We start from the raw sequence: 9,417 nt of genomic DNA, 5'->3' as shown, positions 1-9,417 counted from the left end.
GCATTTTTCCATCTATCATTACATTTTTACTCCACTGACGGTTACGTTTAGGTTTGGGGTTCAGTTTTTAAACATGCATTCCTCTTCACTGTATTACATCCTGTAAAGCTGAAAACAACTCACTTTTGGCACCCCTCTGTAGACATTTCACCCAGTAAATGGAGCTCAAACGTGCCCATATGCCCAACAACACTTGCCGCTTTGACCACTGGGGCAGTGTTTCGTATTTTGGTAAGCACAGACCGATTTCATCTTAAGAAAAGTCACAAACAAAAATGCTGCATCACCGTACAGTCTAGGGTTGTACATTGAACCGGTGAGATGTAGACGAAAGATAACTTGGCACAATTGATAAACTTAGTGTACACTAAAAGATTGCATTCTCCAGGTATTTTATAACTTTTTTACAAGTAGATATTGAGGTTTTATTACATGACTCAGTTTATGACGTATGCCAATTGGATCTACACAACTATTTGAACTTAAAGGAGAACAAATATATTAGTGCAGCATAAAAATAACTTTGTTACATGTAGATATTGCCTGTTCCCAAGTGGTAGACATAGCATCTGTTATTTTAACATTTATGGATTGGCTCCATTCAGTTCCATTGTAAGTTTCTCTGTAACCCAAATTTTGCTTTTCTTTTAAATAAATGAGGGATGATCATGATTAATTTTATATGAGAACTTAAATCATATGTCTCCCTTATTTCACAATTTTGTAACATCAGGAGATACAAATGCACTTCCTACATTGTAAATTCCAATATTCTTCTCAATGAGCCACCGGCATTTTGTAAATACGCATTTCATTTGTTTTAAGCATACAGAGAAAGATGTAAACTCACGGTTTGACACGGCTGAAGAACATCCGTCGCAGTAGCAGAGCGATGGTGGTCAGGACCATGATGGTGGTGCACATGACTGCCGTTATAGTGTGAAACAGGACACGACAACAATACCCAAGACATTATTTACAAGCAGACCAAGTCAACTGAACTGGGGTCACACACACTTTCTCTCCTGCACGTGAATGAGATTATCTGGATTAAAGATAATCTCAGTCAGCCTGTGCCTTGCTACTAATTTCTCAGATTCTAATAGTGAGTGTGAAGTTTTTATTATGTTACTGGAAAACAAGATCTTGACCTTAAAAAACTGCTCATTTATCAAACTGAGACACAAACATTGTACAAATTCTGTCACTTTATTCTCCAGTTTAATTCTCCAGAGTCACTCTGGCTGGCAGGATGCTGATAGATCATATGATCATGGCTAATTATCTGTCTGTATAAGAGGAATGTGATAAGCAATGCATGTTTCTGTTATTTGTTTATTTGTTGTGTTGCTAACAGTGAGGGGGAGACAATATAAACCCTGATATAAACCACAGACTAACCTTTAAATCCATGTTAAACATGAGATCCTGAAGTTTGCAGGGCAGAAAAATCACAATTGAGATGTTTTTAATTTCTTAATTGTTTCTCCTGATATTAAATAGAGAGCAAACATAGACTTTAGCTGAAGTCTCCTGCTTCTCGGTAGTTTCTCCTGAGAAAAAGGGTTCAGTAATCTCACGTGTCTCCTTGAGAGTTTGTCTCAGATTTGCAAAGAAGAGCAGATCTTACTCATTTTGTGTCTCGTTTTTCTCTCCCAATTATCTGAGATAAAGTGGATATGAAATGTTCTTCTGGGCAGATTCTGTACATATGTCATAATGTAAGAGTTTTTCTGACTGACAGCTGATGCATTCCAGGAGTTCTGGTGTTGTGGTTGCAGCTCTGTTTGTTTGAGAGAAGAATAATCCCTCAATCCTCTGTTTTGCTGAGTCAGACGAAGTAATCTGTGGTCTAATCTCTGCATGAAAACACGCAAGAATATTCTGGGACATATAGATAATTTCAAGTTTGAAAGAAGCTTTATTGGCATGATAAGCGATTTGCATTGTCTAAACAGTAATAAACCTTACACATATCTTCACATTTACACAAGGTATCAGGGTTAAGTTATTATGAATATCCGCCAGGTCAATACTATATACTGTACATCAATGCATAAGTCAAAAGTTTGAACACACTTTATAGACTGAATTGGTTTCATGCTCTTAAAGACCATTTGAACGAGTCTGTTTTACCAAATTTGTGACGGATACTCTTAGGGATGCACTGACGTGGAATTTTTTGGCTGATACGATAACTGATAATTCTCAGTTAATTGTAAATGATAATTAATAATTCACATCTTCATGTGACTGATATAATAATTGATAATTCACAGCTCATTGTGGTTGGTACAATAACCGATAATTCTCAGCTTATTGTGGCCGATACTGATAACCATTAATTCACAGTCATTGTGGCCGATACAATAACCGATAATTCTCAGCTTATTGTGGCCGATACGATAACCGATAATTCACAACTCTTTGTGGCTGATACAATAACCAGTAATTCACAGTCATTGTGACTGATACAATAACCAGTAATTCACAGCTCTTTGTGGCTGATATAATAACCAATAATGCACAGTCATTGTGGCTGATACAATAACCGATAATTCACAGCTCATTGTGGCTGATACGATAACAGATAATTCACAGATTATTGTGACTGAAACAATAACCGATAATTCACAGCTCATTGTGGCCGATACGATAACCAATAATTCACAGGTCATTGTGGCCGATACGATAACAGATAATTCACAGCTCTTTGTGGCCGATACAATAACTGATAATTCACAGCTTATTGTGGCTGATACAATAACCAATAATTCACAGCTTATTGTGTCTGATACGATAACCGATAATTCACAGCTTATTGTGGCGATACGATAACCGATAATTCACAGCGTATTGTGGCCGATACAATAACCGATAATTCACTTCTTATTTTTGCCGATACAATAACCGATAATTCACAGGTCATTGTGGTCGATACAATAACCGATAATTCACAGGTCATTGTGGCTGATACGATAACCAATAATTCACAGCTCTTTGTGGCTGATACAATAACCAGTAATTCACAGTCATTGTGACTGATACAATAACAAGTAATTCACAGTCATTGTGACTGATACAATAACCAGTAATTCACAGCTCTTTGTGGCTGATATAATAACCGATAATTCACAGCTCTTTGTGGCTGATATAATAACCGATAATTCACAGCTCTTTGTGGCTGATATAATAACCGATAATTCACAGCTCTTTGTGACTGATACAATAACCGATAATTCACAGCTCTTTGTGGCTAATACAATAACCAGTAATTCACAGTCATTGTGACTGATACAATAACAAGTAATTCACAGTCATTGTGACTGATACAATAACCAGTAATTCACAGCTCTTTGTGGCTGATATAATAACCGATAATTCACAGCTCTTTGTGGCTGATATAATAACCGATAATTCACAGCTCTTTGTGGCTGATATAATAACCGATAATTCACAGCTCTTTGTGACTGATACAATAACCGATAATTCACAGCTCTTTGTGGCTAATACAATAACCGATAATTCACAGCTCTTTGTGGCTGATATAATAACCGATAATTCACAGCTCTTTGTGGCTGATATAATAACCGATAATTCAGTCATTGTGGCTGATACAATAACCGATAATTCACAGCTCTTTGTGGCTAATACAATAACCGATAATTCACAGCTCTTTGTGGCTGATATAATAACCGATAATTCACAGCTCTTTGTGGCCGATACGATAACCGATAATTCACAGCTCTTTGTGGCTAATACAATAACCGATAATTCACAGCTCTTTGTGGCTGATATAATAACCGATAATTCACAGCTCTTTGTGGCTGATATAATAACCGATAATTCACAGTCATTGTGGCTGATACAATAACCGATAATTCACAGCTCTTTGTGGCTAATACAATAACTGATAATTCACAGCTCTTTGTGACTGAAACAATAACTGATAATACACAGCTCTTTGTGGCCGATACGATAACCGATAATTCACAGCTCTTTGTGGCCGATACAATAACTGATAATTCACAGGTTATTGTGGCTGATACAATAACCAATAATTCACAGTTTATTGTGTCTGATACGATAACCGATAATTCACAGCTTATTATGGCGATACGATAACCGATAATTCACAGCTTATTGTGGCCGATACAATAACCGATAATTCACTTCTTATTGTGGCCGATACAATAACCGATAATTCACAGGTCATTGTGGCCGATACAATAACCGATAATTCACAGCTCTTTGTGGCCGATACAATAACCGATAATTCACAGCTTATTGTGGCTGATACAATAACCGATAATTCACAGCTCTTTGTGGATGATACAATAACCGATAATTCACAGGTCTTTGTGGCTGATACAATAACCGATAATTCACAGTCATTGTGGCTGATACAATAACCGATATTTCTCAGCTTATTGTGGCGATACGATAACCGATAATTCACAGCTTATTGTGTCCGATACGATAACCGATAATTCACAGCTTATTGTGGCCAATACAATAACCGATAATTCACAGCTCTTTGTGGCTGATATAATAACCGATAATTCACAGTCATTGTGGCTGATACAATAACCGATAATTCACAGCTCTTTGTGGCTGATATAATAACCGATAATTCACAGTCATTGTGGCTGATACAATAACCGATAATTCACAGCTCTTTGTGACTGATACAATAACCGATAATTCACAGCTCTTTGTGGCTGATATAATAACCGATAATTCACAGCTCTTTGTGACTGATACAATAACCGATAATTCACAGCTCTTTGTGGCTGATATAATAACCGATAATTCACAGCTCTTTGTGACTGATACAATAACCGATAATTCACAGCTCTTTGTGGCTGATACAATAACTGATAATTCACAGCTCTTTGTGACTGATACAATAACCGATAATTCACAGCTCTTTGTGACTGATACAATAACCGATAATTCACAGCTCTTTGTGGCTGATATAATAACCGATAATTCACAGCTCTTTGTGGCTGATATGATAACCGATAATTCACAGCTCTTTGTGGCTGATATAATAACCGATAATTCACAGCTCTTTTTGGCTGATATAATAACCGATAATTCACAGTCATTGTGGCTGATACAATAACTGATAATACACAGCTCTTTGTGGATGATACAATAACCGATAATTCAAAGCTCTTTGTGGCTGATACAATAACCGATAATTCACAGCTCTTTGTGACTGATACAATAACCGATAATTCACAGCTCATTGTGACTGAAACAATAACCGATAATTCACAGCTCTTTGTGACTGATACAGTAACCAATAATTCATAGATTATTGTGACTGAAGCAATAACCGATAATTCACAGCTTATTGTGGCCGATACGATAACCGATAATTCACAGCTCTTTGTGGCCGATACAATAACTGATAATTCACAGGTTATTGTGGCTGATACAATAACTGATAATTCACAGGTTATTGTGGCTGATACAATAACCGATAATTCACAGGTCATTGTGGCCGATACAATAACTGATAATTCACAGGTTATTGTGGCTGATACAATAACTGATAATTCACAGTTTATTGTGTCTGATACGATAACCGATAATTCACAGCTTATTGTGGGGATACGATAACCGATAATTCACAGCTTATTGTGGCCGATACAATAACCGATAATTCACTTCTTATTGTGGCCGATACAATAACCGATAATTCACAGGTCATTGTGGCCGTTACAATAACCGATAATTCACAGCTTATTGTGGCTGATACAATAACCGATAATTCACAGCTCTTTGTGGATGATACAATAACCGATAATTCACAGCTCTTTGTGGCTGATACAATAACCGATAATTCACAGCTTATTGTGGCGATACGATAACCGATAATTCACAGCTTATTGTGGCCGATACAATAACCGATAATTCACAGGTTATTGTGGCTGATACAATAACCGATAATTCACAGGTCATTGTGGCCGATACAATAACCGATAATTCACAGGTCATTGTGGCCGATACAATAACCGATAATTCACAGGTCATTGTGGCCGATACAATAACCGATAATTCACAGGTCATTGTGGCTGATATAATAACCGATAATTCACAGGTCATTGTGACTGATACGATAACCGATAATTCACAGCTCATTGTGGCCGATACGATAACCGATAATTCACAGCTCACTGTAGCTGATACAGTTACAGTACAATAACCAATATTGTGGACGATACAGATAATTCACAGCTCATTGTGGCTGATACAATAACCAATAATTCACAGCTCATTGTGACCAATAAAATAATTAACAGGTCATTGTGACCAATACCATTAACTGATAATTTGCCTTTTAACCCTTTAAACTTGAACTCCTATTCATTCAGAACAAATCACTCAAAAGAAAATAGGTGTCATTTAAAAGTTTGGAATCAGAACTTTACAATCTGACCAACTCTTTACTGCAAAGGTTTAAGGAAAGTACTGTGAACCAAATGTGTGTCTTACAGCAGATGATCCCGAATAAAACAAGCCCAAACACAAATAACGACATGCCATATTTCACATTCTCTTTGTTTCACAAAGTAGCTAAAAAGTGAACAAACGGCAATGATCGCCCATACGTAGTATACATCTGTATATGTTAGCGATGCAACGATGTGTCAGCCACCGATATTTATTGGACAATTATTGACCAAATTAAAACCATCAGCATACCAGTCATAAGCAAAAAAACACTGATATGAAAAACAGATGTTTTTATTTTATTTTATTTTTTTATTTTTTATAATTTGCTATTGACACACTTTGTAAAAACTCTGAATCCAAATGAACAATACAGAAATAATAATAGCCACAGAATGTAGAAAAGTTGGCACTTCTAAGAATGTGTCATATTTAAATTTTAATTCTTTCTCATTATCACATTAATGCAGATAAAACGACATTACGGATGTGACAATAGTAAAAGCGCCACAGGATAACCATCCAAAACACATTGAAACCAGCAGACTTTGACTTCTGAGACATCAGTATTATATCTATTAAGGAAGTGCTGTTATGACAGAGTGAGTGTATTGTACATTATATAATTCTCAGACAATTTCTGGAAAAGGCAAATCGTTAACATAAGGTGCAAATAAAGTGTCCTTTGATCCTTACTTTGCAACCATGAAATATGGCTGGGGTGGAAATGTTTTAGAAATGGTGCACACCCCATGTGAGGAGGATAAATAACAATTCCTCAAAAATCCATTATATCGCTATAATACAGTTAAACAGAGATAAATGATCAATTTAAAAGTCTTTTTATTTTTCAGTGGAATGGTTGACATTTCCGTGGCATTACCCAACATATGCATTATATGAATTTGTAATGTTCAATCAAAATGTAAAATGTGTTCTTTCGTCTTGAACTGCAAAAAACAGGAAATGTAAAAATGTTTTAGAAGTACAAAACCTTTTTTCACATCAATCCTCAAGTCTAGTATATTTTTTATATTAAAATTGATATAGGACAAAATTTCATATCAGTGCATCCCTAATATCATGAAAACTAAACAGAATATGGGAGATGGCATATCATTACTTACAGCAGATGATCCCGATTAAAACAAGCCTCAAAACAATGTAAAGTTGTGCATAGATGTTAAATTAATCCTCACACACTAATGTGAAATGATAACTCGGCTCTAAAAAATGTATGTGCGAATCACACACACAAGAAATTATTGAGAAAATTCAGGAATTCTGGAAAATATATTGGGTATATATTTTAGTCTGTTCCACTTCATCTGCTGTAGCTGTAGGTGGTCTGACCTGTCTGTGTCTGTCTGACTGTATCTCTTAAGTCTTACTTTGGTCACAGTTCTCAAATTCTTCTCGAGCTGCAGGCCGTTTTTACATCTGCTTCGTGCGCATCTGTGTAAACACACTCCCAGCTCTGCTATCAGGTTGGATGATATTTCTCATGTTGAGTTCCCTTGATTTGATCCAGACTGACATTCCTGATCACTGCTTTATCTTGAAACACTGGCATGCATGGTATAATGCTGTTCTTGATAATGAAGTTTTCATAATTCTTAAGTTAATTTGTATGAGGTCAGTGGTTGAATACGTCACTGATAGCACCAGCAGACTGTTGTTCTTCTGGTATGCTTTAGATTATCACACACATACAGTACTACAGGTGAATACCCTGACAAATGTGGCAGAATTTAATATAGATTTATTCAAACACTGTACCTACATAGTTTCCATACCATGGTAACACAAGAACATGCTCTCCCATTCCCCTTCTATGCAACGCCTGACTTGTCATCCTTTAATCATGAGGAACGACATTTTCACAGATTTTTTTGAGGGTGATACCTCAAGAAGTTGGTTGAGAAAATGTCAAGAGTACATGTCTGCAAATTCTAGGCAAAGGGTGACTACTTTGAAGATGCTAAAATATAACACAGTTTTGATTTATTTTGGATTTTGTTTAGTCACAACATAATTCCCATATTTCCATTTCTATTATTCCATAGTTGTGATGACTATTATTATTCTGAAATGTGAAAAAAGAAAAAAAAATTAAGAATGAGTAAGTGACCTTAAACTTTTGAACGGTAGTGTGTGTATATATATATATGCCGATATCGGTGCCGATAGTTGCTTTTTGGAATTATTGGTTATCAGCAAAAATCGATTCCAGTAGTTGTGCTAGTTTTTTTTTTTCCTCATCAACAAACCTCATCATGTGAAATATACTGTATATATACATATACAGGTGCATCTCAATAAATTAGAATGTCGTGGAAAAGTTCATTTATTTCAGTAATTCAACTCAAATTGTGAAACTCGTGTATTAAATAAATTCAATGCACACAGACTGAAGTAGTTTAAGTCTTTGGTTCTTTTAATTGTGATGATTTTGGCTCACATTTAACAAAAACCCACCAATTCACTATCTCAAAAAATTAGAATACATCATAAGACCAATAAAAAAACATTTTTAGTGAATTGTTGGCCTTCTGGAAAGTATGTTAATTTACTGTATATGTACTCACTACTTGGTAGGGGCTCCTTTTGCTTTAATTACTGCCTCAATTCGGCGTGGCATGGAGGTGATCAGTTTGTGGCACTGCTGAGGTGGTATGGAAGCCCAGGTTTCTTTGACAGTGGCCTTCAGCTCATCTGCATTTTTTGGTCTCTTGTTTCTCATTTTCCTCTTGACAATACCCCATAGATTCTCTGTGGGGTTCAGGTCTGGTGAGTTTGCTGGCCAGTCAAGCACACCAACACCATGGTCATTTAACCAACTTTTGGTGCTTTTGGCAGTGTGGGCAGGTGCCAAATCCTGCTGGAAAATGAAATCAGCATCTTTAAAAAGCTGGTCAGCAGAAGGAAGCATGAAGTGCTCCAAAATGTCTT

This window comes from Myxocyprinus asiaticus, chromosome 13 (genome assembly GCF_019703515.2).
Source record: "Myxocyprinus asiaticus isolate MX2 ecotype Aquarium Trade chromosome 13, UBuf_Myxa_2, whole genome shotgun sequence".
Classification (NCBI taxonomy): Eukaryota; Metazoa; Chordata; class Actinopteri; order Cypriniformes; family Catostomidae; genus Myxocyprinus; species Myxocyprinus asiaticus.
Note: the sequence above shows the minus strand (reverse complement) of the source record.